General features: G+C 39.6%; 1 pseudogene; it reads left to right on the plus strand.

The window, feature by feature from the left end:
- The first annotated feature begins 5370 nt into the window (after window positions 1–5370).
- Window positions 5371–6325, plus strand: LOC144309725 (18S ribosomal RNA; annotated as a pseudogene).
- Window positions 6326–6694: the final 369 nt, after the last annotated feature.

Raw genomic sequence — 6694 nt, forward strand, 5'->3', positions numbered from 1 at the left:
TATACTAATCACCACACAGCGTGGTAAATATTCCCACCATATCAAAAATATCAAACCGTCATTCACACGAGAAAATGCCCTAATAACCTTGCATCTACTGCCTCTACTCCTCCTATCCCTTAACCCTAAAATTATTCTCGGTCCCATCTACTGTAAGCATAGTTTAACAAAAACATTAGATTGTGAATCTAATAATAAAAGCTCAAACCTTTTTGCTTACCGAAAAAGTACTGCAAGAACTGCTAACTCATGCTCCCATGTATAAGAACATGGCTTTTTCAACTTTTATAGGATAGAAGTAATCCATTGGTCTTAGGAACCAAAAAATTGGTGCAACTCCAAATAAAAGTAATAAATATATTTACTTCATGCATAATCACAGCTCTAGTCATTCTTACTTTGCCCATCATTATAACCTCTACTAAACTCTACAAAAATAAGCTATACCCATACTATGTAAAAACCGCTACTTCTTACGCATTCATAATTAGCATAATTCCCACAATAATATTCATCTACTCAGGACAGGAAACAATTGTTTCAAACTGACATTGAATAACAATCCAGACCATAAAACTATCCATGAGTTTTAAATTAGACTACTTCTCAATAATCTTTGTGCCCGTAGCCCTTTTTGTCACGTGGTCTATTATAGAGTTTTCTATATGATATATACACTCCGATCCTTATATTAACCGATTTTTCAAGTATCTTCTCTTATTTCTTATTACTATAATAGTCTTAGTCACCGCAAACAACATATTCCAACTATTCATTGGCTGAGAAGGAGTTGGCATTATATCATTTTTACTTATTGGATGATGATACGGCCGAACCGATGCAAATACAGCTGCCCTACAAGCTATCCTCTATAACCGTATTGGAGATGTAGGCTTCATTATAACCATAGCATGGTTTCTATTGAACTTAAACACATGAGACCTTCAACAAATCTTTATTACAACAAACGATAATTTTAATTTGCCGCTACTTGGCTTACTATTAGCAGCTACCGGTAAATCTGCTCAATTCGGCTTACATCCCTGACTCCCCTCAGCCATAGAAGGCCCCACTCCTGTATCAGCCCTACTTCACTCAAGCACAATAGTTGTAGCAGGAGTATTTCTTCTTATCCGCTTTCATCCACTAATAGAGCATAATCAAACTATTCAAACCCTCACTTTATGCTTAGGGGCTATTACTACACTATTTACTGCAATCTGCGCTCTTACACAGAACGATATCAAAAAAATTGTAGCGTTCTCTACCTCAAGCCAACTAGGCCTAATAATAGTAACAATTGGCATTAACCAGCCTTACCTAGCCTTCTTACACATCTGCACTCACGCATTTTTTAAAGCTATGTTATTCATATGTTCAGGGTCAATTATCCACAGCCTAAACGATGAACAAGACATTCGAAAGATAGGTGGCCTATTTAAAGTCCTTCCCTTCACCACAACTTCCCTGATTGTCGGAAGCCTCGCATTAACAGGCATACCTTTCCTTACAGGATTCTACTCCAAAGACCTGATCATCGAGTCCGCTAACACGTCGAATACCAACGCCTGAGCCCTCTTAATTACACTCGTTGCCACATCCCTAACCGCTGCCTACAGCACCCGAATTATATTCTTCGCTCTACTAGGCCAGCCCCGCTTCTCCCCTATAATCCTTATCAACGAGAATAATCCTCTCCTAATTAACTCTATTAAACGACTCCTTATCGGAAGTGTATTTGCAGGATACATTATCTCCCACAGCATCACACCCACCACCATCCCACAGATAACTATGCCTCATTATCTAAAAATGATAGCCCTTGCAGTAACTATCTTGGGTTTCATCCTGGCACTAGAACTAAACCTTACCATACAAGGACTCAAATTTAACTATCCATCTAATTACTTTAAATTTTCCACCCTCCTTGGCTATTATCCAACCATTATGCACCGCCTCACACCTAAAACAAGTTTAACCATCAGCCAGAAATCAGCATCTATACTTCTGGACTCCATCTGACTAGAAAACATCCTACCCAAATCAATCTCGTATTTCCAAATAAAATCTTCTACCCTTATTTCAAATCAAAAGGGTCTCATCAAGCTCTATTTCCTATCGTTCATACTAACTATAATTCTCAGCCTACTAATCCTTAATTACCACGGGTAACTTCCATGATAACCAACACACCAGTTAACAGCGACCAACCTGTAACAATCACCAACCAGGTTCCATAACTATATAAAGCCGCAATACCCATAGCCTCTTCACTAAAAAACCCAGAGTCCCCCGTATCATAAATTACCCAATCCCCTATTCCATTAAACTTTAATACTACCTCCACCTCATCATCCTTCAAAATATAGCAAGCAGTCAACAACTCAGACAATAGACCAGTAATAAAAGCCGCTAGAACAGCCTTATTTGAAACTCACACCTCAGGGTATTGCTCAGTAGCCATAGCAGTTGTATAACCAAATACTACTAATATACCCCCCAAATAAATTAAAAACACTATCAGCCCTAAAAAAGAACCCCCAAAATTCAGAACAATCGCACAACCAATCCCACCGCTAATAATTAGCACAAGCCCACCATAAATAGGAGATGGTTTAGTGGCAAAACCCACAAAACTCATCACAAAAACGATACTTAAAATAAATACAATGTATGTTATCATTATTCCTACATGGAATTTAACCATGACTAATGACATGAAAAATCATCGTTGTATTTCAACTATAAGAACATTAATGACCAACATTCGAAAAACCCACCCACTAGCCAAAATTGTCAACAATTCATTCATTGACCTCCCAGCGCCATCTAACATCTCTGCTTGATGGAATTTCGGGTCCTTATTAGGAGTATGCTTGATTCTACAGATTCTAACAGGTTTATTTCTAGCTATACACTACACATCGGACACGGCCACAGCTTTTTCATCGGTCACCCACATCTGTCGAGACGTTAACTACGGCTGAATTATCCGCTATATACATGCAAATGGCGCTTCCATATTCTTCATCTGCCTATTCATACATGTGGGACGAGGCCTATACTATGGATCCTATGTATTCATAGAAACATGAAACATTGGAATTGTACTACTATTCGCAACCATAGCCACAGCATTCATAGGCTATGTACTGCCGTGAGGACAAATATCATTTTGAGGGGCAACTGTAATCACTAACCTTCTCTCCGCCATCCCCTATATCGGAACCAACTTAGTAGAGTGAATCTGAGGTGGCTTCTCAGTAGACAAAGCAACCTTAACACGATTCTTTGCATTTCATTTTATCTTTCCATTCATCATCGCAGCTCTAGCAATAGTACACCTCCTATTTCTACACGAAACCGGATCCAACAACCCCTCAGGAATCACATCAGACTCAGACAAAATTCCGTTTCACCCCTACTACACAATTAAAGATATCCTAGGAATCCTACTCCTGCTCCTAGTCTTAATATCACTAGTTTTATTTTCACCAGACCTATTAGGAGATCCAGACAACTACACCCCTGCAAACCCCCTAAACACCCCTCCACATATCAAACCTGAATGATACTTCCTATTCGCCTATGCCATCCTACGATCTATCCCTAATAAATTAGGAGGTGTACTCGCCCTAGTATTCTCCATCCTAATTTTAGCATTCATTCCATTCCTCCACACATCTAAGCAACGCAGTATAATATTCCGACCCCTCAGCCAATGCCTATTCTGACTTTTAGTCGCCGATCTTCTCACTTTAACTTGGATTGGAGGACAGCCAGTTGAACACCCTTTCATCATTATCGGACAGGTCGCCTCAATTCTATATTTCACCATCCTATTGATTCTAATGCCAACAATTAGCGTTATCGAAAATAATCTTCTAAAATGAAGAGTCTTTGTAGTATAATCATTACCTTGGTCTTGTAAACCAAAAATGGAGAGTAGTCGCCCTCCCTAAGACTCAAGGAAGAAGCTCTTGCTCCACCATCAGCACCCAAAGCTGAAATTCTTCTTAAACTATTCCCTGACACCCCCTACATTCATATATTGGACCACCTCTACTGTGCTATGTCAGTATCTCCAAAAAATCCTTCTTTCCCTCCCCTATGTACGTCGTGCATTAATGGCTTGCCCCATGCATATAAGCATGTACATGATATTATATCTTTACATAGGACATGTCTAGTCCAATTCCACAACCCATTGATCCTCAACAGTAACTAGATGCATATCACTTAGTCCAATAAGGGCTTAATCACCATGCCTCGAGAAACCATCAATCCTTGCCTGTAATGTCACTCTTCTCGCTCCGGGCCCATGCTAATGTGGGGGTTACTATCATGAAACTATACCTGGCATCTGGTTCTTACCTCAGGGCCATGACTCTATTTATTCCAATCCTACTAATTCTCGCAAATGGGACATCTCGATGGACTAGTGACTAATCAGCCCATGATCACACATAACTGTGGTGTCATGCATTTGGTATCTTTTATTTTTAGGGGGGGAATCTGCTATCACTCATCTATGACCGCAACGGCACTAACTCTAACTTATCTTCTGCTCTCAGGGAATATGCCCGTCGCGGCCCTAATGCAGTCAAATAACTTGTAGCTGGACTTATTCATTATCATTTATCAACTCACGCATAAAATCAAGGTGCTATTCAGTCAATGGTTTCAGGACATATAATTCTAGGACACACGTGTGTACACGTACGTACACGTGTGTACACGTACGTACACGTGTGTACACGTACGTACACGTGTGTACACGTACGTACACGTGTGTACACGTACGTACACGTGTGTACACGTACGTACACGTGTGTACACGTACGTACACGTGTGTACACGTACGTACACGTGTGTACACGTACGTACACGTGTGTACACGTACGTACACGTGTGTACACGTACGTACACGTACGTACACGTACGTACACGTGTGTACACGTACGTACACGTGTGTACACGTACGTACACGTGTGTACACGTACGTACACGCGCAAGACATTAAGTTAACTTATACAAACCCCCCTTACCCCCCATAAACTCATGTCATCTATTATACACTTATTTATGTCCTGCCAAACCCCAAAAACAGGACTAAGTGCATACAATACTCACAAGCTTTATTTAAATTGTATACAAATGTATTGCTACTCTAGTTAACTTAACACAACAGTCTTACACGCATTCGATCTCGTGGTCTATCTATAGATAGCATCCCCTTTTTTTTTCCTCTCATATTTACTATGTATTTTATTTATTATACACACTACAATTTCAGTATAAGTTAATGTAGCTTAATTAATAAAGCAAGGCACTGAAAATGCCAAGATGAGTCGCACGACTCCATAAACACAAAGGTTTGGTCCTAGCCTTCCTATTAGTTCTTAGTAGACTTACACATGCAAGTCTCCACGCCCCAGTGAGAATGCCCTTAAAATCAGCAGTGATCTAAAGGAGCAGGTATCAAGCACACTCTTAAGTAGCTCATAACACCTTGCTAAGCCACACCCCCACGGGATACAGCAGTGATAAAAATTAAGCCATAAACGAAAGTTTGACTAAGCCATACTAAAAAGGGTTGGTAAATTTCGTGCCAGCCACCGCGGTCATACGATTAACCCAAACTAATAGGCCCACGGCGTAAAGCGTGTTTAAGATACCTTTGCACTAAAGTTAAAACTTAACTAAGCCGTAAAAAGCTACAGTTACCATAAAATAGACCACGAAAGTGACTTTATAATAATCTGACTACACGATAGCTAAGACCCAAACTGGGATTAGATACCCCACTATGCTTAGCCCTAAACATAGATAATTTTACAACAAAATAATTCGCCAGAGGACTACTAGCAATAGCTTAAAACTCAAAGGACTTGGCGGTGCTTTATATCCCTCTAGAGGAGCCTGTTCTATAATCGATAAACCCCGATAAACCTCACCACCCTTTGCTAATTCAGTCTATATACCGCCATCTTCAGCAAACCCTCAAAAGGTAGAATAGTAAGCACAATCATTTTACATAAAAAAGTTAGGTCAAGGTGTAACTTATGGGGTGGGAAGAAATGGGCTACATTTTCTACCCAAGAACATTCCACGAACGTTTTTATGAAATTAAAAACTGAAGGAGGATTTAGTAGTAAATTAAGAATAGAGAGCTTAATTGAATAGGGCCATGAAGCACGCACACACCGCCCGTCACCCTCCTCAAGTAATAAGACACAACCATAACCATATTAACTTAACTAAGACACAAGAGGAGACAAGTCGTAACAAGGTAAGCATACCGGAAGGTGTGCTTGGATTAATCAAAGTGTAGCTTAACTAAAGCGTCTGGCCTACACCCAGAAGATTTCATTACTTATGACCACTTTGAACAAAAGCTAGCCCAACTAACCCCAAACTTAAGTATCACAGACATATAAAGTAAAACATTTAGTTAAATAATAAAAGTATAGGAGATAGAAATTTTAATTGGAGCGATAGAGATAGTACCGTAAGGGAATGATGAAAGACATCTTAACAGTATTAAACAGCAAAGATTACCCCTTTTACCTTTTGCATAATGAACTAGCCAGAAACGACTTAACAAAGAGAACTTAAGCTAAGCTCCCCGAAACCAGACGAGCTACCCATAAACAATCTAAAAGGATCAACTCATCTATGTAGCAAAATAGTG

The sequence above is a fragment of the Canis aureus genome, unplaced genomic scaffold (genome assembly GCF_053574225.1).
Source record: "Canis aureus isolate CA01 unplaced genomic scaffold, VMU_Caureus_v.1.0 ptg000200l_RagTag, whole genome shotgun sequence".
Classification (NCBI taxonomy): Eukaryota; Metazoa; Chordata; class Mammalia; order Carnivora; family Canidae; genus Canis; species Canis aureus.